Source organism: Harpia harpyja, chromosome 20, assembly GCF_026419915.1.
Source record: "Harpia harpyja isolate bHarHar1 chromosome 20, bHarHar1 primary haplotype, whole genome shotgun sequence".
Classification (NCBI taxonomy): domain Eukaryota; kingdom Metazoa; phylum Chordata; class Aves; order Accipitriformes; family Accipitridae; genus Harpia; species Harpia harpyja.
The window spans coordinates 18,650,647-18,675,710 of record NC_068959.1 but is presented as its reverse complement, the minus strand read 5'-3'; the positions used below and the strand labels follow the sequence as shown (position 1 = coordinate 18,675,710).

The following is a 25,064-nucleotide window of genomic DNA, read 5'->3' as shown; positions in this document are numbered from 1 at the left end:
CCACGTCACTGTCTGGGACATCTTTAAATGCACTGGGAAACATCAGGCTGCCAATGGTGGACATGACTGCACTCTGCCCACTCCATTAGCCATGTGGATGATACTATTAAAAAAGGGAAAGAATTGATTTTTACACTGTTTTTGTATTAGTACAGTGTAGGTTTCCTCCATCACCAGTCTGACCAGCTCCCAGGTAGTGCTGTTCAGCTGCTACATTTCTCTGCAGCATGACAGGCAGGATGGGGAAAATTGGTCTATTGAGGCTCAGCTCCTATTCTTTGGATGCATGTTCCCACCTTGGAAATATCCACCTTTTCAGTCTTTAGACATTGCAAATGACCAGAAAAAGGAAAATGGGCCTGATTTCCTCTAGAAACAAGCCTTCCAGGAGATACCCCTCTCTACGTGCCTCGCCATCACTCCTCTCTAACAACTTCTGCATGTTCCAGCTCAGTCCATCCAACTTGATCAGCTGGTGGGGAAAACAGGAGAAGAGCCTCAAGGACAGTTAAACTCCTCCAGATGCCCTGAAAACAGGTAATATATGAGCAGTAGACAGAGGAGAAACTTCCTACAAGTACCTCCACAGAAAGAAGAGCTCAATCATCAGAAACCATTACAGACTTCGTGTGAGAACCACGTCGTACAAAAGTTGTGGGCAAAAGAAAAGCTCTGTTCATACGAGCCCCTGCAGCACACAGCCCCAGCAGCTTTTTAACCTGCCACAGGCTGGCATGGCTGTCAGACAAACAGCAATCTTACCTCTCCTGAGCACCAGTTCCTGCCTCACCACCAGCTCCTCCTCTGTGCCAGCCCTAGCTCTTGTGCGGGTGGATCCTGCCTTTCTTCAGGGAAATGCAGACACACAACCAAGCTCAGTTTTAACGTAGAATACCGTCATCCAGAAGAGGTGGGAGAAACTACTGCTGCTGCTTTAGCTCCAGACTAAGAATTATAGGGAGTACTGGAGGTAAATAACACTCATCTGTACTTAGGTTTTGGTTTTCAGTCAATTCCATTTAAATTTTTAAAGCACCCTGAGCTGCACTGCAGAGTTAATGAATTCGGCAGATAACAATACCAGCATGAAAAGCTAAACTCAAAGCACACATCTCCATTTCAGTCCGATCAACGGTAATTGCGTTCCGCAGGAGCCAGAGCCTTTCTCACACGCAAACCTCCCACTGCTCTTGGTGCAGAAAAGCTGCCTGTGATGAGGCTGCGGGTCCTGGCTTCCAGCTCAGGAGAGTAAGGCACAACGAGACAGCGGAGCTGGGTGGGCTGCTAGCACTGACAGAGGAGCTGAAACAACGTGTGACTGGGGAGCGAAGACTACCTGAGTGGTAAAAGCCACTCTCCTGTGCTGTTCACTGGTGAGCAGAGCACTGGTGAGCTAGGAGACATCCTAGTTTCTCTGGGTGCAACACAAACACGGGACTTGGCTGCCACAAAAGGCTACTGCATCCTCAGACTGTCTCAGACTCCCTAGTGATCGCTAAAAACTAGTAAGGTTAATGACCAAGACTAATAAGAAGCTAATGATTAATCTGAGTCATTAACAAGGCAAGTCAGGAGCTTGGCATTAGAACATGAAGCAGCCTGGCTGGTGAGATCGACACTGATAAACCAACGTTCTGCACATCCCTATGCTACCACGTCTGCACATAACCCCATTTGAAGCTCACAAGAAAGTTACTATTTTCTGACATTAATATCTTTAAAGCTTTCTGAAATATTGAAATCAGTCTCTTGAGTTCACTGTGCTAGAAGGTTAAAGAGATCCTTCATGTATCACTTAATTGGTAGAAGTTGTCACAGCTCCATGGGACTGTACTCAACAAAGCTCTGACAGTTGCCAGCAGTTGAGTATTTCTCCCCTCGACTCCAAAGTCAAAAACCACAGAAGGAATTAAACACTCTGGAAATGTTGCTGGAAGAGCAATTGGGCACAGGTTACAAAATTTCAAGTTTGCCTTTCCAGTCGATCTCAGGGAGTCTGAAAAGCCAGGGTGCCTGGCAGGTCACTGCATCAGGCAGCACCTACTCCACGTATAAACATTTGGGTTTCTTTTCACCCCAGTTTGAAAACCATGCAAGCTTCCTGCAGGCAGACTTCATAACCGAGGCCTTAATTCACCTCACGGAAACTTCAAACATCAACAGAGAGGATTTCTGACCATTACTGCATATTGAAAGATGGTGTATTATGTCTTGTCATACAAAAGCCCTTTCTGCCTGGAATCCACTATAATTTCTTTCCCATTTAACAGTGTACTCAAAGCACCTCTTCTCATTCAGCACCCAATCTCTCTGTATGCATGGTCATGAAGGTAACTGCTTACATTAACCACAAACAGTGGGAACGATGTTCCCTTCTGCTGCCTGGGACCGGTGCAAGTCAAATCACCTACAGGTGGATTTAGAGGACCAGGAATGAGAACTGAAGCTTCATAGAACCTCCTGCCCTGCTCCTGGGCTGTGCAAGCACAGCCAAGCCGGGCTCACTGTCCCGCTCCAGGACGGACATGCTCCGCACAACATGGCCTCTCTCTGCTAATCCCTCGGCACAGATTCCTGGCAGAGCTGGCTCGCATTTTGGTGAGGAACTTGAGGTGGGCAGGCAACAGGGAAAGTTTGGGTCATTAACATAATATCATTAACATAACATCATTAACAAACCGTGCAACAAAGTCAGGAAAACAAGTGTTATCATTTTGAGTTCTTAGAAGAATTTGGTCCTAGATTTTTAACTGCAGGTGCAAGGGGTCTCAGATTAGCGCAAAGAAGATGTGACCATATCTGGCTATTATGAGAATGAAAGCTCAAATTCTTTCCCATAATAGAGATCACAGACAATTAGGCAAGTTTTGTTCTGTACATTGATAAATCCTGGGTTACCACACTGAGCTGCCACTAATGGGCCTGAGACCTGAAACCAAACCTTCCATAGGGAGTTCTCAGATTTAAAGAACATTCACTGTAAATTATCAATTCATCTCACTACCCTGTTAATTGTTGAAAAGAATTCGGAAAGAAGATATGGGTGTAGAAGGGTGCTGTATCGGGCTGTTGTACTCCAAAACACAAAGAGAAAGAACTATTCCTGACACAGTGCATGTCTCTGCTCTTTCAGCATTTGTGTAATTATAGCCAAGTCTTTTGAACATTCAATGCATCTCACAGAAAATGAGACATCCACATATTGTGGCTTAATGAAAAGAACTGAAGGAAATGTACCAAATTATTGGTTAACAGGCAGCTGCTTCATAAATGCTTTCTCCCATCTGTTTTCTCCTTCTCCTTATAACAGCTCATTCAACCTAATGCCTATAAAATGCTGAGCCCAATGTTTCAGGGCTTCTCTAAACTCTCCTGCCAGTGCTCACAGGCAGCTTCAGCAACCTTGTCCTGGATTTGTGTCATGGTTTAACCCCAGCCAGCAACTAAGCACCACGCAGCTGCTCACTCGCTCCCCCCCACCTAGTGGGAAGGGGGAGAAAATTGGGAAAAGAAGTAAAACTCATGGGTTGAGATAAGAACGGTTTAATAGAACAGAAAAGAAGAAACTAATAATGATAATGATAACACTAATAAAATGACAACAGTAATGATAAAAGGATTGGAATGTACAAATAATGCACAGTGCAATTGTTCACCACCCGCCGATCGACACCCAGTTAGTCCCCAAGCAGCGATTCCCCCCGCCCCCACTCCCTCCAGTTCCTATACTAGATGTGGCATCACATGGTATAGAATACCCTGTTGGCCAGTTTGGGTCAGGTGCCCTGGCTGTGTCCTGTGCCAACTTCTTGTGCCCCTCCAGCTTTCTCGCTGGCTGGGCTTGAGAAGCTGAAAAATCCTTGACTTTAGACTAAACACTACTTAGCAACAACTGAAAACATCAGTGTTATCAACATTCTTCTCATACTGAACTCAAACCACAGCACTGTACCAGCCACCGGGAAGACAATTAACTCTATCCCAGCTGAAACCAGGACAATTTGGTAGCTCCCACCGCTGCACGAACCCCGGGCACAGCCAGCAGACACGTGCTCTCGTGCAAACGCACCCCATCGTGCAAGGGCGTGCTGAGAGCAGGGACAGCTAACGCTGCAGTCCATACCAAATAATAACAATTAAAAACATATATTCAGACCCTAATGCTAACAAACCTGTCAATACAGGGTTGAGTTCTGCCACCTTTCTCTTAAGCTCCCTCATTTTCATGGAGTCACTGAGTGATTAGATACAGCTGCATTAAGTAAATGCTGCATTCACGAATGCCTCGCACAAGTCTGCCTCTGGGAGAGTCATTAGACTAAATACTTTGTTTTGCAGACTGATAACACACAGAAGATTCCCAGCAGCACAGCCGGAGCAGGTCCTTCTGCTCTCCTGTGAGACTTCAGGTGTTAGCCACTGGCAGAGGATTGTTGCTGGACAGAAACAAGCCTGCTCTATGCCTGCTCCGCTCTCCAAATTGTTTTTCTCCTCTCATGCCATCTACCTGCTGCCTGTGGTATTAAGATCAACAAACACTGATAAGGGCCAAGTTTTCTCAGCCACAGGGATGTCAAAGGGATCAGCGGATGGTGGCTTCATTAGGTAAAACCTCTTCTGATGTCAAGAAGATTCTTGAAAATCATGCCCAGACAGACAGTACATTGCCTAAGGAGGGGAAGACACTTTTCTTTTCCAGCTGTGCTCTACCTCTCACATGCAGGGCTACATCCTGTCCCACTGATCCAGCTTAATCTAACATAAGAGCAGACAATGGAAATCAAATCCCGCCGGCTCCCCGAGGAGCACATGAGAGCAGGTGTTTGCAGAAGTGCGAGCAGTGAGAGCCATCCACCGACTCCCGTGCTCCCTGCTGTGGAGCTCAGCCCAGTAATCTGGATAATATCTACAACTAATTCCTTCCTAATTTACCACGCTAGCAAACCTGCAGAAGCAAACAGGTGTGTGTACTTGTTTGATTTTTTTTTCCCCCTAGCAAAAAGAGTGATTATATTTCTCTTCATTCCAGCTAGAGCTGCTATCATAAAATATTCAGCTCAAGCCATCCTGTTCCACATTATAATTACCTGCCAAAAATTGCTAACAGATCTGCTTCTGCCATCAACATGAAGCTGGCTAATCCTCTGGGAACCTCTTTTTAATTAAACACCTAATACAGTATGATAAACATTGAAAATATGCACCGCTCCTCTATTAAGAATGTGGCTTGATTTCTGAAGTGCACCTAATCAATTCAAGTGTAATATTTACTGTGGCAGCAAATCTTTAGGGCTTAATATTTCAGGTAAAGGTTGTTTTAGCAATTCTATTAAGAGAAGGAATGAGTGAGCGCAAATAAAACACAAAATCCCAATTCAGCTTGATTGTTGACTCCAGCCTTGGTTTTCCCTTCTCAGCGGCTCGCACTGACCAAGCACGCGAGTTTGGTGTGCTCAGCTCCGGGCCTTTTCCTTTCCCCTCCTGGTCTGGATTGGTAGTTTTAACTGGTAACATTCATCTGATCTGTAAATGCATCTTCCACCCCTCACCAACAGGGCAGGGGCTGTGAATATCTCATGTAAAGCAAATTTACACTCGTTACGCTCTAGCTCTGTAGCATCCCCATCTCTTCTTTCCTTTGGTCCATCTCTCACCTCCATCTTGGTCTCACAAAGAGCCAATCCTGTTACCGCAACCTCAGTGTCACCAAAACGTCCTTGTGGACCCTCTGTCACAATCAAATTATTATTATCTATTTACCTGATAGGCTTGGAGTGCATCTCTCTACCTGATACATCAGAATAGCTTCGTAAGTATTTTGACTGCAGGGATTTTAGTAACGAAGTTGCTGCAAACTGTTGTTTGCAATACGTAGGGGTGCACGCAGGTTCAAGGGTACAGTGCCGAGAGCATCACCCTCCGTGTCCAGCTGAGCGGGGATGTAAGGAGCCAGACCCGCTTAACCACCTGAGGCAAGATGGGAGCACAGCCCTAGGGAACTCCTCTCCACAGGCATTCCTGGCAATATTATTGAATCCAAAAGTCCCAGAAAGAAACCAGAGGTAAAGGATTTTAAGGATCAAACCACACAACCACTGATGACAAGGGATAGCTACCACAATTAAGACAGATTATAAGAACTGTTATATGAAGATCTTGTTTTCTGGTGAAAGACACATCCCAGTGCAAACTCATGAATTATTAAAAAGCCATGCAAGCCGACCTGGTTATTACTACAGTAAGGATTTGAACAAATAGCAATGTTACAGAAACTCCCTGTGTTTTGAAGGCAACTCACCCAGTATAATAAAACCTACTTTTGAATGAAGAGGACGTACAGCCTAGGCATACTGATCTGTGCTCCTTGAAAGGAGGCACATTCATGGCTGTGAATGTGTTACTGTTAGTCTTAAGGCTCTGAGATAGATGGGAGTGAGATTAACACTTGTCCTCTGATTGGGAAACCCAGCTCCCAGCCCAGAGATGGAATTTTCCACATGCAAGCTGATTTTACAAACCATATTTTCCCGACGTTTCATAATCAAGATTTTCATGCACCTGGAGACAGGGAAACAAATGAGGCTGAGAAATCCCTTTACTCTCAGCTACTCCAGAGCAACTTCCACAGTGAGTGCTTTATGAAGTGTGGCAAAGACAGGTGCTCCTTTTGCCAGAATAGCAAATTTCCAGGGCTTAAGCCGTAGCTGTGATGTCCTATCTGGAACAGGATGTTTAATTGTAATGTTGCATATACTCGTGTAATAAGCAGGATCTTTTTCACTTCATCTGGAAGAGTGAATTGCAGAAACAAATCAAGCTGTCAGGGAAATGAGGACATCTCCCCTCCGCCGATAGCTAAAGCCCCTTATTTCTGATTCAGTTCACAGGTGCACTCATGCATCTGTCACTGAAATCAATGGGACTTGAACTTACAGATCCCAGTGTAAATTTATGGATTTAAAAGATTCTGAAAAAGCATTAAAATACCATGAGGCCAAAGGCTGTCTGAAATCACATTCATGTGTTTTTCTGTAACCACATCAAGTAGCAAACATAGCCAGTGTCCCTAACCCAGGACAAATAAAAGTACCCAATAAAAAAATAAAAGAAAAAGCAAATGTCAAGGGAAAATATATTATAATGGCATTTACAGGCATTTCTTCTAATCCAGATTTCAACTTTTGCACAATTTCTCCTAAGTGAGACCAAGACAAGCTGCCTTGCAATAAAAAAGGCACTATTGAATGCATTCACTAAAGACCATCTCAGCTCCTCAGCTACAGCCCATTCACAGATGCTAGAAGCTGAACACCAGAAAGCTTTGCAGAGGGGATTGTGCTCATAAATGATACATGACTTAAATTCGTACCATGCTTAACTATACTCACGCAAAAAACCATTGAGAGTCTCTCTGGACTGCCATCCCCACAGGCTCGGCAATGCAAGAGTTTGAGGCTGGTTTGCAGAAGCCACAGCTACTGACTTCGTTTGATACCAACTCCTGGGCATTATTATTTGGAGGACAGGGACTCTGTGAGACATCCTCTCACTGCCAGCCCAACCTTTGCATCACCGCAGGGGCTGCCACTACTGTCACCTTGGTGCTGGAGAGGGTCGGCGGTGTGGGCAGCAGTGACCTCAGCAACATGCAGCTTTTCTTAATGTGCAAACACCTGGTACAGGGAGCAAGGCAGGCACACTAGACCACCTCGTTCCTCCCGTGGTGTAAGGAGGTGGCACTATCATTCCACCTAAAAACAGCATAAAAAAGGAATTAGCTACTGTTTCTTGCTCCTTAGTTATAGATACCTTTAAGAAACACCATAAATGTCAAGCTCTGTTTTCCTGATGGGGTTTTCAAAGGGCCGTTAGTACAGTGTCAGATCTGTCTTGGCCTCTCCAAGGAGATGAACCTGCGAGACAGCAGCTTGCTTTCTACCTGCTTATTCCACAAGACATTTGTTAACACGTGGCTGACCCAAACCTTGCAGTCATACATGAGAATCCTAACAGTGGGCTGCCCAAAGGGTTACACTCAATACTGCACTCCCCTCTCCTCTCAGTGTATACACCTGCCTCTGAAAATCAGGCCCTTCAATAAGCTGCTCTCATCCCCAAGTCTTCACTATCGGTTACACATTTCTCCAGTTCATCTACTTACACATGCACTGTAATGTCTGCAGGACTTAAGAGCTACTTCCCACCTTTGTTCAATCCTCAGTGTCACCATCTCAAAATGGAAAAGGAAGAAGAGTTTTAATCTTTCCCTTTGGTATTCGTTTCTAGGAAGAAATAAATTTTTTCAGTCCTTTTCCCCCAGCACCTTCATCCTGAATGGCGACACCAGAGCTGAGCTGGTCCCAGGGCATTGCACTGCTGTTCCCAGGGACAGCCAAAGAGCGCATGAGCCGGAGAAAGGTGCAAGCCAAGTAGTCAGATATACCCACCAGCCACTGAATTGCAGTGATCTACAGTGAGTATCAAACAAGCCCAAAGGCCCCAAAACATTTGTTAGAAGCCTTTAGTTGCTATTCTCATTTTACTAAGTCTGCATATCCTATCATTCTGCTTTCACCTCTGTAAGCAGAACCATGCTGTCTGCAGCTGACGCCAACCAGGACTTCAGAGAGGAGGAAAACACCCGTTCAGCCAAGAGAGTCATGCTAGCTGTCTAAAAACATGTAGTATTTAGTAGCAGAGAGAGATGATCTACCAGTCCTCCAGAAAAGCCTTTGTGATTCTTTTTATATTTATGGAAATGAGCACACAGGGAAAATGTATGTGCAAATAAATCATTCATCAATTAACAAAAAAAACCAGAAGAATTTAGGTCACGAATATAAACTTCCCTGCTCTCAACACACTGAAATCTCTGTTAGGTCCCTTTTAAGTTTCAGCAAAACAAAGGGGTTAATATCTATTTTTCCGACCCTATCAACTTCAGTTATCAGTCCAATAAGAACTATGCAAAACTTGCAGAAATCATCCCATTTCTGCATTTGCCATGAGAAAGAGCAGCTGTTTCATGTGCCATAGCAAACACCGGTTGCCAGAGTGACTCCTCATGATTGCTTATCTGACACTATGGGAACTCATGCTGAACCACAGCAATTTGTTAACAACCAGGTATTGACTAAGGGCAATGATAAAATCCCTCCAAAACCTAATAATATTCCAAAGGAGGGTTTCTTACTAATATCTGTGCTTTTGGTGCTTTTTCAAGCTTTAATAGGAGCAGATTTTCAACAAGAAAACACAAGGAAAGTCAGTATATGGTTTTACCCGAGACCTTCTCTGCAATTTGTGTGTCTCAAATATGGAGAATGGCCAGTGTCTGCGTGGGGGTCAGGCCCACAGAAATAATGTATAATTATGTACAAATTAATTTTCTCGGTTTTAGTCCAGGATCCTGGTAAAATACCGCTGACTTCTCCACATTCAAACAATTATCAGGTACTTAAACCCTTTGTCAAAAGCAAAGCATCAGCAAAACAAAACAAAACAAAAAACAGAGGAGGGGAGGGAACTTCACTATAAGCTTTCCTTCAGTCAATGTCTCAACAAAAATAAAGCAGCCCTGAAGGACTCTGCTGCTGCACTCACCTCTTCCTGTTGCAAGGACTCACGATCTCCAAATGAGCTGTGTGCAATAGAGCTATGCTGTTGTCAGTTAATTATAGAATCATAGAATCATAGAATCATTTCGGTTGGAAAAGACCTTCAAGATCATCAAGTCCAACCATTAACCATGCCCCCTAAACCATGCCCTGGAGTACCCTGTCCACTCGCTTTTTGAATACCTCCAGGGATGGTGAATCAACCACTTCCCCGGGCAGCCCATTCCAATGTTTGACAACCCTCTCAGTAAAAAAATTTTTCCTAATATCTAACCTAAATCTCCCTTATCCCTGGTCTTGTTGTGAGAAGAAGTTTTAAAATGAAATTGTCATCAGATTAATGGGTACTCTGCAACTGGGATGAGGGGATACACCATCCTGGGTCTGATCAACAGCAGTCAAGAAAAAACAGCTGAGATTTTCTAGCAGAGCAGCATTGATACTACTCTTGGGTCTTATAAATGATGACCTAATTCAGCCTACCCTTACACCTGGAGATCAGGGTTATACCTACAGTACGACACAACATGCACGCTGTGGGACAAACTCAAGTGTGACAAAATGAGCTCTGGATCCCAAAGCCAAATAGTCACACAAGCATGGAACCTGCTGCCCCGGCTGTTAAGCACATAGAACATTAATGCTCCTCTGCTCAGGTACAGTGCCCTGCTACCCTCTGCTTTCTCTGTCTTCTTAAATTCACTTTGGATACCTCCACACTGGCTCCACGAAGCACTGTAGTTTCCTATAGTTTTAAGAGAGATGGTTTAACTAGAGACAGCGGCTGCAAGGGGGTGTCTTCCCACCCGAACAGACTAGTTTTCCCAGACACCGAGGCCTGAGGGATCACAGCCAGCCCACTCCTGGCGTTCCAGTGCAGCACAGCATGCATATCACCCAACAGCTGACCCAATGCAAAAGAGAATTCCTTAAGTTTCCTATTTGGCTGTGCCTTCTCATTAAGCATTTGGAAGCGCTCATTATATGTCTTTCAGCAACTTAGCTTTTGAGGATGAAACTTTCTTGCTACCCTGGCTTTTGTAACGACAAAAATTTGCATTGTATCAACTTCAGACAGAAAACAAAAAGCTGTCCCTTGCTTCTCCCTGCCAAACCAAGCAAGGAAAAATAAACTTAAAAAAACCCCAAGCCCTACCACTACCACCATAAAGTCCCATATCTGAAATTTTATGGAAAGGGATTTGATAAACTCGCTTTTTCACTGACCTCCCTTAGCCAAACACTGTTGGGATACACGTTTACAAATCAGGCTTTGGTCTCTAAATCAAAAAAAAGTTGTGATTTCTCCCTGCCTCTGACCTCCACACGATTTGCTAAGGTGGTAACTCCTAACCAGTGCAACTCCATCGGTTCTTCCCAAGGCAGTCATCGCACAGATTTGGATGTCAGTGTCCCATTTGTAGCCCAATCCTGGTTTTCTGTTTCCTGGAGGAAGTTAAAAATATGGGGCACTGTACAGATTTTAAGCACCACTCTTCAATCAAGTGAAATATTAAAGCCAAAACTAATTCAGTGGCAGGCAATAAGCATTGGGGGATCCTGCCTTATCTAATTTGCTGTCATCTGCAGTAATCTCTGCTATTAATATTACTGTGAAGAACATGTCAAAAGCTTAAATTCATCACTCCAGCATGGTCATTTAGGGAACGTGTGCCAGCAGGAGTGATTGCTCCTCTTGCCTCCTCAGCCTGTGGTCTGAATATTGAAACCCCAACTGCAGTGCAGCAACCAACATAAAAATAACCACCCAAATAGCTCTGCAAGGTGTACGGCCATCAGAGATTGGTGATAAATATTCAACAGAACTCGAGTAATATGTGGCGGTCTAAGTCCTTCCAGGAACAGCTACCCATCATTGAATGTGGGATATGGAGCATCTGTAGTTCCCGATCACAGTACGGACCCAAAGAACAGAGACAGACCAACCATCACTCTTCACCTGAGGTATAATTTGCCTTTTTGGTTTGTATTAACAAAAACAATTAGAAGATGAATGGACCAAGGGGTTGTTAAACTCACACAACGCAGTGAATTGCTGCTTCCCTGGGGACGTGTTCTCCGCTAGAGTCACTTGGTCAGAGTCACAAAGGTCACACAACTGGGGAAGAACAAGGAACAGAGAAGGCCCAGGTCAGACATGATACGGTGGCACAGAAACAGCTAGTTTAGAGGAGGTCTCGCTGGCTACAACCTTATGAGACCAAATTCAGGTGTCACACCAGCTTGGCTAGCAGGGTGTCCCTTGGCACACGTGCAGTAAAACTGACTCACTGGTTCAGGAGAAGAAAAGCGGGAGGTGGATGGAGGGCATCGCAGGTACAGCTGCACAGCACGTGAAGGCATATGTTGTGTCAGGGGAGCCATCCCTGCCCTGGCTTTAGTCTGGAAGCACAGATGAGGATAACAGCAACGGTAAGGACCCAGGTGCCAGCACGTGCTGCAAGAGCCTCCAGGGGCTCCCCCCCCCGCCATTTCTCTGCTATTGCTGGAATCACGCTAACAAGACTGTGCCTGCACACACCACAATAACCTCTATTTGCTCTGCAGACATATCGACAGTGTTTCAAATCAGAAACTTACGCCTCACCCCACACCTAAGTATTAAACTGTTCTGTATGTTCTGATACCTCCTCCCAATTAGACCTTCCTTCCTACAAAGTATATTTCTCATTTGATCTAATTTAATCTTTCTATTCCTTAGTGAATTCCCTAACCTAAAATAAGATAGCAGTACCTTATAAAGCAGAAAACAACAAATGGCAGCTAAGTAACATTGCTGTTATATGAAGGAGAACCGAAACATGGAGAAAATACTTAAAGACAATGAGAAGAATATGTCTAAAGCTATCTGTGCAGCAGAGGTGCATATTGTACACCAAATATGTTGGACAGTATGCCCTGTGCTGGGGGGACCTGAGGGAGGACATTTTCCTGGATCAGTTGTAATCCGAAGCATCCCCTGCCAACTTGGGCACTAGTGCTGACAGATGGTACGTGATGCTCTTCAGTACTAACATAGCTGGTGCAAAGCTGGAACAAGGGATAGGAAATCCAGTTCAGCACTATTCAGCTGCTTTTGGATATAATCCAAGAGAAATAACCCATCGCTTATCTCATGGCAAAACCACACCACTGTGTACTAGCCCTATCTTTATCGCAGTGATTACACGAGGCAAGAAAAACCCCCAGCAGAATCCCAGCTACAATTAATTGACATCTAAAGGCCCTCGCAAATCGTACTTGATGCTCACTGTCCCCTTAATACCTTTTGCTGTTATTAGCTATGGTCACTGATTTGTTGCTGTTACTTAGACTAATAAATAGTACAATGTATTTTATCCCTTCAGTTAGAGGTGGAAACCACTCAAATGTTGTTTTAAGAGATCAGAGTTACATTGTGGAGCAGCAAAACACGAATCTGCTGAATGAAGAGGTGTTGGGAGGGAAGGAGAGCCCCAGGCAGCCATTAACCCTGCTGATGCCCACGACACAGCTCAGCTTCCACCACCAACCCCAAATCTTGTGTTTTGTTGACAGGCTTGGGCCCTGCTAGAACCAATACAGAGTCTAATAACTAGTCCAGGAAGATCTTAAAAGTTTTACACAAAGCAAATACTGAACTCTCTTACAGGGCACACGAGAAGGCAACTGCCGAGCTCTCCAACCTGGCTGGACATCACTGCTTACATGTCACAAAGCACAAACACCACCAGAGATTAATAGAAATTAAAAAAAAAAAAAAAAAAGTTTAACAACTCTCTACTGTGCTTCAACACATTTTTGACTACAACCTTTTTAGATTTTTTTTTATTTTTATTATTTCTGTTTACCAATTTGGATTAATGACAGATTTTGAAATGCAGAGAAATTTTCTGCAGAAATGTCAACACTGAAGCTCATACAACTCCTGGTACTGGAGCTGACTATGGGTAACAGTGTAAAAAGTTACAGCACAAGCTATGAAGACTTAAAAGTGAATATAATTATTTATGAATAAAACTGCCATCCCAAGCTTGAAGAGGTCCTTCATTACTGCAGGAGTGCCCAGTCATCCTTCCATCCTTCTTCAGCCCCCTGGACCCTGTGCAGCTGCCTCTCACACCAGCCCAGCTGACCCCTGTGCCCGTCGGCTGCAGCGCAGGGAGACGTGCTCACCACCACCTCGGGCACTGTGGGATCGGCAAGGTTTGACTTTGTCCTACTCTCACCCCACGCCTTGCAGCAGGACCCAGTTATCAAATGTGCTGCCTCTTTGCTCACATATCCTGGACCAGCTCTAAAAGCAAAGCCACTGAAAGACCAGAATTACAGGTGGGTGCCCGACCAGCCAGCGCGGCCCTACAGCTGCTCTTGGCCCTCGCACGGCAACTTTGGCGTTCCTGAGCTGATGCACAAACACCTCACCTTGTCCTTTTTGGAAGTAGGACCGCAAGGAGGGGAAGCCTTAACTGCACCATCTCCCATGGGGATCCCACCATGCACAACAACAGCAAAGTAGGAAAAACCAAAGCGAACCTGAGCCCAACCATATGGTGGGCAAACCGTGAAAAAGAGCCCAGTTTGTGCAAAATGCTTCTAAGTTCTGCACTATTTTTTCATGTTTTCATATTTGGTTAGGAGTTTTTTTAGCATTCAGGCTTCAAGCAAATCAGTCAATAATAAGTCAGCACAGAAGACACTCAACTCCTTGCTGATGGGGTCTAATGCTGTCTGATTCATGCATTTATTACACACATTGAATAATTTCATTTTTTTCACTCACTTTTTCATTGTCTGGCTTTTCAGCCTAATGAATATAGTAATCTGTTTACCACCAGCAGCAAACAAGAGTTTGTGGGATGATTTTTTTTCTCTTTTATTACTCCATTCCACTACCCCACACTGCAAAACTTTAACCACATCTCTCCCAGACATTGATTAGGTTTTGAAATGTTTTAATCAATAATCATTGTAAGTCTGATTGTACCTAGAGGGATGAGATGGTGAAAGGGGATTAGTGTGGCCAACGTGTTACATTCCCTTGAAGAAAAAGAATCCAAAGAATAATAAAAACACAAGGTAGGTTGAACGTCCATACAAGGTACCCAGTTTTGCACATTGTTCACATCAGACATAAAAGCAATTTTTGTGGATTTGGGGTTTTTTTTGTTGGTTTGGGTTTTTTTAACTTGATGGCATTCAATAGTAAATAGAGCTTGGACTGCTCCTGAGAAAAATGTTTTCTCAAATCCTCCCATAGATATATTCTCCAGCAGACTTTCAATGACTTTCCTATCTGTACAGGGGAAAAAAAATACTATGAAACTGAGGCTGATTAAGATATGTTGTAGTGCAATGGTAGACTCGGAAAATAATCCAGAAATCTGGTTTGGGTTTTTTACTGTACTATCCGGTTCAGAAAGAAGGCACCCAAAAAAGACAATAATAAAACCTGCAGAGGAAGTTTCCAGAATAAGAGACCTTTCACTGATTAACTGATATTTTTGCTGTGTGCTTGCCATTGGGACAGTGTAGATCAAAGTACACCCTTTTCCAGGGTTTCCAAAAAAGGACATACTCGTTTTAAGGAGGGAAGAGAGGAAGAAAAGGTCCCCTCAAAATTATTCACACCTGAGAAATGGATGCCACATATTCATTGATGGCAGACTTGAGATGAAGGAGTGAGATGATGGATGGGTGCCTGTCAAGGTCCCTTCTCCCAGACAGGCTGGGCCAGAGAGGCTCATGCCAGCTGCCTGCGAGGACTGCTCGGCTCTCCCTGCAAGCAGAGCACAGGTGCTGCAGAAGGGATGCCGACATGGAAGGAACAATCTGGGAAAAGCTAACTGAGATTAACTGAGATCTGTATTCAGAAGAGTTTGAGAGACTGTACCACTGCACAGTAAATAGGTTACGCACATCCTAGCAGGCAACCCCCAGTACAGCCTTCTTCCTTTCTACATAATTGCCATATATTTTAATTTTTTTTTTATTGAATCCTTTCTGTGATATGTAATGCACTTATCTTGCTGTTGGTATTAGTGGCTCAGGGCTGCCATTCTGTATTACATTCTGTAGGGCTCTCATCAATACGAGATTTAGGTACATGGAAAGATGCTGGCAGGTAGGCTGTGGACTTGAGCAAGCCGGCCACGTGCCCAGGGAAGGGCAGCGTTTGACCCTCTCATAATTGTTTCATATTCTCTTCTGCAGAAAATATCAAACAGCAATTCACTGGAGGAAAGACAATAATTTTTCAGATACCACATGAAAGAAATACCAGCCTGGTCTGCACTAGATTATGTGGGACAGTATGTAATACATTGCTAGCAAGTTATGACATCGATTCGTTCCTTGAATTGAATTTGTTCACACTAATGAATGTATTACTTGTTCCCTGAAGGCCCCAGTCTTTTCTCGCACCTTTATTGATCAATGGTTTCTAACTTTGAAACTACTTGCAAGAAGTGATTAACATAACTTACTTTCTAGTCTTAAAAACAGTGCAAGCAATTAGGGTTTGTACAGCAAGCCCCTGCCTAGCCAGGAGTAAAACTGCTGGAACTGGGTAGCATTATCTGATACATTAGCCTATATTTCAGCACAGAAAACAGTAAACAGTTGTATCAACACTAAACTGAAGCACGTTCATCTCTGAAATCACTCTGTAAAACATGGAGGACGGGCTAAGAAGAATTAACGGCTACTGCAAAATCTCTTTATAAAGAAGTGCATAGAAATAACTGGGAAAGTGTGATTCTTAATCAAATGCAATAGCATAATTCTTGGCTTCTGCAAAACAACCAAAGAATTAATAAAAGCTTGTTGGGGGCAGAGGACAAAGGAAGGTGAGCTGAACAAGACTTCAGGAGAGATGCACGATGTAGCTGCAAAGGTAAAGATGAGATTGAAGGATGCACCTTGAAGCAGATGAACACCACTCTTGAACCTTTCAGTAATTTTTAAAAACAAAGTAGTTAATTGGGTTGCAGTCTGTAATAGAGATCTATATAACCCATTCCTTCACCTAAGCTCTGTACCATAAAGAAGTGGCAACAAACCCATACAGATAACTGCTTGGCAAAGCTGGCAACTACTGGAAGAGCCTAAATGAAAGCAGAGGGAGGGAGGGAGGGCAGACAGAAAGCCTGACCTGAGACAAATGTGGCCATGCCTGGAGCTCTTTAAAAAGCCTGAAAATGGAAAAGAAGTTGCGCTGTCATGCTAAAATGGTTCTCTCTAAAGCTGCTTCGTTTGCTCTCATTTGCAGAAGGGCAACAATCTACGGACATTTAATTAGCGTATGAAGCAGGCACAGTGACATTGCCGTAAACTCTGCTGAGGGTTAGGAAATAACAGCTTGCGTCTAGCTAACATTTTCAAATATGATTAACTTCAAAGAATGTATGCTGCAATTGAAGAGTGATAATTTCTTATGCAGTCCCAAACAGAGCTGGTTTTTCATTTTTAATAAATTGAAGTTAGAAAAATTTGTTTTGCTGCCCAGGATTCCAAAATGACATTAGAAAAACACAATACATTTGTAGAGCAATAGCCATTAGCTGGACAGTAATTTCTACTCCTAATTACAGCTAATCAGGATGACAGTGGTCTCTGAACAACAGCGTTGACAATTGTAAGAGGAAGGAGTGAGAGTAGCACAATGAAAGCAGTGCAACAGAGAGTGCGATGGTGTGAGAGCGCACACTCCCCTCCTTTAGGAAGTTCTCTCTAATCTAGGTCCTAACCTCAATGTCAGCTTTCAAACTCCGTCACTCCACCTGAAGTGACGATAGAAAGCATTCGATATAGATGTCAAACATTAAAATTGCCCCAAAGCCTGGATGGTCTCGGTTCCTCCGGGGGACCCGCAGTCCAGGGCGCTTGGGGAGCTGATTGCAGTCTGGATTCAGGCGGACTTTTGACGAGGCTTCAGGCATGGGATGTTCCTCGGTTTGGTAGATGCTTTTTAATGCAAATGCTTTCTAATAATATTCTAATCTTTTAGGGGCCGATTGCCAAAAGTTTGTGCTGTGTTTAGGGAGTGGATATCAAGCTGGTGCCCTGAAAGCCCTGAACCTGTGCTGCATGGAGCTTGTACCGAGATAATCCCCAGGGGAAAAAGCAGCAGTCTTGATGAAATTATCCAGAAAACCCTGGTGAAGTTTGGGAAGCCCAGCAGTAGACTGTGAATGTTTTGAAGCTCTTTGACATTTTATCTCCCCCTCTCTGAACACACCGTGGTCAGAGCAGGGCTGCAGTACCACGTGCTTTCAGACAGCAAGCACAGGAAATGAAGGTTTTAAGTGGGAAGAAGAAATAGAAAAATGATCTCTTTGTGGACAATACTTAATCTGGAAAAGACATATTTTGATAGAGTTTGCAGTTACACTGGACATGCTTCACCTAGACACTGTATTAACTCTGTTCCCAAGGAAATCTGTTGATTCAACAGAAGACAAGCAGCAGCATGCTGCCCGACATGGGGAGTGCCTCTGTAGCACAGAGCTTGCCTCTTGTTCTCACTGACAACAGAAATCTGGTGTAACTAGGAGTTCTCCTACATCTATAAATTCAATTTGACAATGTTATCAGACTGACCTAGGGGCTGCACTCCCCCCAGGTTTCCCCCGGGCTCTCAGCTATGGAGACACAAGGCATTCCCAGAGCAGGAGAAGGGGATGGGCTCACTTGGCAAGAAGCACTCGGGCACGCTGGGAGCCCTCACGGGCTTCCTCCTGCAAAGCATACCCAACTGGGCCAGCAAGATGTATCACTATTTCGTGGGTCTCCTGAGAAGATAACCCAGCTACTGCTGTTGCATGCCAGAAGCACGAGAACTGGGCTTGGGCTTTGCCCTACCAAAGCCCTCGAGAAACATGGGATGGGCGAGCAGCCACCCCACAACGTGCTCCTGCTGGTACCCAGGACCTCTTTGCCTTTTTCTCCTCCCAGGTGAGATAGTGCTCAGATCATCTCCGTGCTGCTGCTTTGCCTCTGAATATATGCACCTACAGGAACACTATTCTCGCATTTTCATTCATTATGCTTATGAATTATCACTTAGTGAACAAAAATGCTCACATCTCCCAGGCTCTGTATGTACCAGGAGAAGGAGGTCTATTGCCCCAAGGCTTCTCCTCTCATAAACCTACATTATGATGTAGTTTAAAAACAGTAACAACAACAAAAAAATCAATCCAGTGCCTGTAGGAAAAAAAGTTGTGGCCTACTCTCACAAATGGTATGAAAGCATGATGTAACCATCATGGATCTAGAAGAGTAGAACGCAAGACACTGCTCAGAACAACAAGATTTTTGTTGATTCTTTTTCAATGAAAGTAAGCGTGAGCATACAGTCTTCTCCCTGCAACAGCCTTATCTTTCTTGTGCTGTATATATATCAGAAAAACTCTAATTCTAAATATATTTCCCTGACAGGTACGTCCAAATCTTCACAGGGCAAATCAGTCATTTGCGTAGTTCATTTTATGTTACTAGAATTACACCAACGTGAATAAACACCACTGTGTCTCTAGCAAAACAAAATAATTGGAGGGAAATCCTCATCTACATAGAAACATTTGGCACTTTTACATTCAGTAAGAAAATGGCTACCTCAAATCTCACTTCATGCACTGGTATGTAGGTCTTACTGTAATACGTGCTGTTTTCAAGAAATCTAAGATTATTTATAAAAAATTAATTGCAAGGTTAGAAAAATGCTTTCCAAAACAGCTGTTTCCTGAGGTCCAGAGCTTTGTCCCTTACCAGGCAGTAACCACATCCATTTTGCTAGTTTATGAGCTACCAAATTACTAGGAAAAGTGATGAACCTGAGCCTGAGAGAAGAAACAGCATCATCCTCCACGTGCAGAAATCCTACAAACTGAGATTTGGCGTCCAGAAAAGAAGTGACTGCAGTCAAGGCAGCAGTTAAAGATGGCTGGAGCACACTTTACAGTGGAGGTGACGATCATCATCACCAGATAATAAGGTTACAGACACTGAGGACAAATGGGAGACCTGAGCTGAAAGCAGAAGTGGGGAACAGGACGACGCGCTGGAGAGCTACTGCTCGTGCACAGGAGCACTTGTTTCTTTGCCTGGTGTTGTGTTGCCTATGAAACCAGCTCTGAGCACAGATATGTGGCATGACTATTTTTTAACAGCGCCATAGTGCAAGTCACAACACAAGTCAACAGGAATGATTTACTATAATGTGTGCAGTGGAAGTCAAGGCAACTCATTTGAAAAAAAAAAAAAAATCAGTTTAATACTAAGGTAGAAACAGGGATCTGAAAATTGCCTTTGCTTACACACACATATAAGGGCTCCCTTCACAGTACATGCCATGGTTTTTAACATACTCCTAAGACTGAGGCATATGCAAGGATCAGGGGACAGCCAACCTCAGTAATAAATGGGACTATTTTGGCTGTCATTTTTAAAGACATTTAACACTACAGTTTGTACAGCTGACCACAGTACTCATTGCTAGGGTATATGGGTCATGGGACTTCCATGGGATTTTCTTGCCTCATACTTACAGGGATACACTAATCACAATGGTAAAACACACTTCTCCTAGGGAATGTCCCTAAATCAGGAGTTGCAGCACCTTTGGGACAACTGCATCCTTTTGACAACTGCATCCTTTTGACTAAAACCAGATGCTTCTTAAAATTCAGACCAAAGAAAACATGCTTTTTTTCTTGTTTTGAGAACTGAGATCAGTTTGAGCATTGACACAGAAACTGCAAGAAAAATCCATTCTCTGAGCCTAACATTTCACATATACAAGGTGTTTCTGGTTAGAAATGTGTGCTTGTGATGCACCTTCATGCTCCATGTCTAACTGTGAAATCACTTGCCAATTTGGTAAAGCAGTTGCTAAGTAAGGAATCACATGCAAGAGAACCAATGGTCCAAACATCTGCTGAATGACAAAGTACCGAGTAATAAGCATACTACTGAGTAGAAACTACATCAAACCATTAGTAAAGTGTTCAATACAAATGAAAAAACCCCTATGTTTTACTAAAATTGCATGCTTAACTGAGCACCTTTTTTTAATTTTTAAAGATACCCAGGTCAAGTTGTGCTGAGTTTTTTCCAAAGCCTCTCAAAGCTTACACACCTTCATATTGGTTTGCAGCTCATTTTGCTTTGAAAATGAAGTCTGTGGTTTGAATTACAACCTGAACGCCCAACCCAGCTGAATAATGTCAAATTTTGAATGAGTCAGCAAGCAATCACCAGTTGAACAAATAATTGAGACTCAACTGCCTCCAGAAAGAGCTAATCTTCCCACACACACGTAAGAGAGCTGCCTGCCACTCCAGCACACGGCCCTGCAGTTCAATTAGTAGCTGCTGCAGTTACTAAACGAGGTCCTAAGCAAGGCATCCTACTTCACGTTTCCCATGATGAAGAGAAATAGTTTTGATTTGAATCACTAGTTCCTCAGGAGCTCTAAAATAGAGCTCTTCTGTACTGGCCACGAAAGAAGGATCCTGAAGCCTAATGTTAAACACTGCTTTAAAAGAGGGAAGTAAAAGCAATGGTCACATTTAGTAACAAGCAGAGCAGCTACCTTAGGGACAGGGAGACACGTTTCCATACTTACTAACCACCGGTAACACAGAGCGGGGCCACAAACATCCTCTATCACGTCAATTTTTTGTTTAGGATTCATTTTTCCTGTTTTACCCATCAAAAATTAGGCATTGAGTCTAAAGAATAGTCAGTGAAGAGCAATAAGCAATTTATCCCATTTTCTCTTCGACGGACAGATTGTCCTTTGGAGAGATGGATCACCCCATTGACTGTAACCGGGCCCTAGAGTAAAAACTGATCTCAACATCTACCTTTCAGCCAGCTGGAGTTAGGGGAAATGAATCATACCATGGGTACTCATACAAATACTACAGACATAAAAAAGGAAAAAGAACCAAATGGCTGCCACTTAGAGGTAATAATCATTTGGGGGCTGCTGCAGCTGCACACTTTATGTTCAAGTGATAGACACTTGTCTGAAATTAGTACCTAACATTCAAATGCAAGCCTGAGTGGATAATACCTCCCAGATGCTACGACAGTATGAGTTTGGACTAGCAGGGTAATCCTTATCTAAAGCCATGTTCAAATAGGGTCATGAGATCAAAAAGCCCTAAGGTCTACGGTTAAAGGACACTTGCTATAAAAGGCAGGAATGGGATGGGTGCAGTCAACTGCAACAGCACTTTGTATTTTGCATTTTCTAAGGGAGATTGATTCCCAGGTTTGCTGGCGTATCAGTGACAAAACAGGCAGCCTTGGGAAGTGCACATGGGGGGTGAGCCCTGCACTGGGGAAGCAGGGCTGGGCAGAGTACCTCAACTTCCACCCGCTGTGCTGATGGTAACTGGGCTATAAGGAGGGCGCCTGGCAAGGGTCATCTATGCACATTTCATTATTCTAACATGTAATGACGAGTTGATGAAACAAGGTATGAAAGGGATGTAAACAAAATTACTACAAAAAACCCTAAAAACTACAGTAACACTGAATCAAATTGACCACTGCTTGGGTAGTGGAAATTAGGCCCAACTAGCATTCAAAATAATTAAAAAAACCCAAACAAACTATTTTATCCATTGGGATTCTCAGAATTAATGCACAAAATAGAACTCTAAATACCTCCCCAAATGACCAGTAACTCCTGCGGTACTACACAGGCTCTGTTCCTCTTTGCCAAGTTACCCAGTTTTGGCCACTGAAGCATGACCAAAACCAGAGACTAGCTTTCCTTTCTATGTCCTCCAGTCTCTTTCTCCTGTACCAGCTCCATCTCATGGGCTTTTCATGCTTAGGAGGGCTGATCAGAAACGGAGACTTTTGTTTTTTCACCAGGGAACTGATTCAAAGGACATTGACTCAATAGTTAATTTTAACTATTAAGTAGGTATTCTTTATTAGCAGCGCTGGTTGCACGGGGGATCGCTCCACCTATCGTGCACACCGTTAGGCTTTAGTGTACAGACTAAATACAGAGCGTTCATGTATATGCATTAGATTTCCGAGAAACACGTTACATATTCATCCTTTTTCCGAGAAGTCATTAACATATTATAATGTTCGTTACGCATGCGTGTTAAGGCCTCTGGTGGTCTTTCGGACGTCCTCTGGTGGTCTTCGCTAGTCTTCCTCACGGTGTCCGCTATTTGACCTTTCTCTTAAGGCATGCGCAGTGTGGGTCATCCCAGGTGGTTTATCTCTTTCTTCCCAGTTAGCTGACCCTGGCCAGTTTTAATCACGAAGCTCAGCAGAACTCAAGGTTTCTTATCTCTTTGTGCCTACTGTTAACAAAGCTCAAGGTTTTCTTACATACTAAAGGGTTTAAACTTGCCTAGGCGAACATAAATCAAGGGATACAAAGATACAAAACACAAAAAAAGGACATCACCACAGTCAGTAGATTACACATACAGGCCTCAATTATTAACAATTAATATAATTGTTTATAACAGTCTCTTGAGTCTTCACATCATTCCCCCCTTTTCTTTATACCTTTGCAAATTCTTTTGCAATCATATAATTCCGTTATTTTCAAGAGACCGAGCGAAATATTTCCCAGTTTCTACTTGATGTTTAATTTTATTCCGCTTCCAATTCTCATAGCTCTCGGTGGTGTTCTGGCTACACCACATGAAACACTTAAGCATTACGCATACTATTATCCCTAAGGCTATGAGAATTATAAATGTTATGAATATTTGCTTTAACCATTTAAAGTTCGGTAGCCATGAGGTTAATTTATCCCATAATTCCTGAAATCCCCATGAAGTGTCATCCTTTGCTATTTCATGTAGTATTTTGGTCTGTTTCCAAATTTCTTCTAAGTCAGTGGATATCCTTCCACTTTGATCCACATACATGCAACAACTCGTGTTTATAACTGTGCATACTCCACCCTGAGAGGCCAATAATAGATCTAATGCCATTCTATTTTGTTGTACAATTTGAGATAAACTGGATATCTCCAATTGTTGGGCTTTTATTACATCAATTGTTTTATTTTCAAGATTCTCTATTACTGCTGAAATATTAACTATGGCTTTTTCTAGCTCACTTACTCCCAACCATGGAAGGAACCATCGGACAAAGCTGTGAAAGGCAGTAGGTCTCCTTACTAAAGGATTTTCAACTTCTCGTCTAAACCTGTGAAAGTGTGTTCGCACCCATCCTTTTGGTGGAGAACTGTGTATAGTCATATTCGGTACTACAGCTCCCAGAGTACATGTTCTCATCCAATTCTTTGGTAAAACTTTCCGGGCAGTGTCATTGCATAGCCAGTACCATCCTTTTCCCTCTGGCACTGGCCATGCTGTAGTATTAACGGAAGTTGAAGTTCCAATATCTATAGTTTTATTACAAACTGTGTGATTCCCTACATACGTCCCATTAACGCAGTCAAGTTTTCCGAGTCCTTTAGGTGGATTACACCTCTGTACACACGTGCAATAAGGCTCCTGGGCCTTAGGACTAGTTATTTCTAATTTCTGAACTTCGTCATTGCCAGTATACCATGTGGTACTTTCCCAAAGAGTGGCCCAGGAGTGGTTACTTGGTATCGGGATGCCAATCAGCGAGATCCCTTTTCCACCATATTCTGGCATGTGAGTACATATCCAACAATCAGTTCTGTTCAGAATTTGGGAAACGTTTTGTGTCAAGGAGAAATGTGAGTTCGAGTTCCACCGAGCTTCATTTGGACCAAGTAATAACTCAGTTATTATCATGATCTGGAAAATCGCAGACCTGTGGGTCCTGTAGAGGTGACCGTCCATGGCCTCTCAGGTGCTTTCTTCACTCTCGAATAGTGAATCCAAGCCGGCTGTTCCTTGATCTTAATGGCAGTGAAGGTCGTCAGTAACACTTGATAGGGGCCATCCCATTTCTCCTCCAGGGGTTGTCCTGAAAAGATCTTTACATATACATAGTCACCTGGTTTAATGGGATGAATTGGTTGATCTAATCCTCTAGCCCTGGTTCCCAAAATCTGTTTATTTATATTTTCTAATTGTTTTTGGAGGGATATCATGTAGTCATACAAATGTCCTGTACCTAGTTGGGTTAAATCCTCCCCTGTAAATTGGGACTGATATGGTCTTCCATACAATATTTCAAAGGGACTTAGGTTTTCCTTGGTTTTTGGTTTTACTCTTATTCTAAGTAACGCCAGGGGGAGAGATTGGGGCCAGGTTAGATTGGCCTCCTGACCAATTTTCGCTATTTGTTGTTTAATTAAATGATTCATTTTTTCAACCTGTCCGCTTGCTTGAGGCCTATATGGGGTATGTAGTTGCCAATCTATCTTCAAAGTTTTGCTCACCTGTTGTACTACTTTGGCACAAAAATGAGGGCCTCGATCGGAAGATATTGTTGCTGGAATTCCAAAACGAG

General features: G+C 43.3%; 1 protein-coding gene across 3 annotated transcripts in view; it reads right to left on the bottom strand.

Moving 5' to 3' along the window:
- The window catches only part of KCNIP1 (potassium voltage-gated channel interacting protein 1), a 475,234-nt gene that overhangs the window by 235,734 nt on the left and 214,436 nt on the right, over positions 1–25,064 (bottom strand). The window contains exon 2 of one of the 3 annotated variants that reach the window (XM_052772083.1): positions 11,658–11,736. The exons of the other annotated variants lie outside the window; for them this stretch is intronic. The gene's annotated coding sequence lies outside the window, so the exon portion shown is untranslated. The remainder of the gene's footprint in view (positions 1–11,657; positions 11,737–25,064) is intronic. 3 annotated transcript variants of the gene reach the window in all.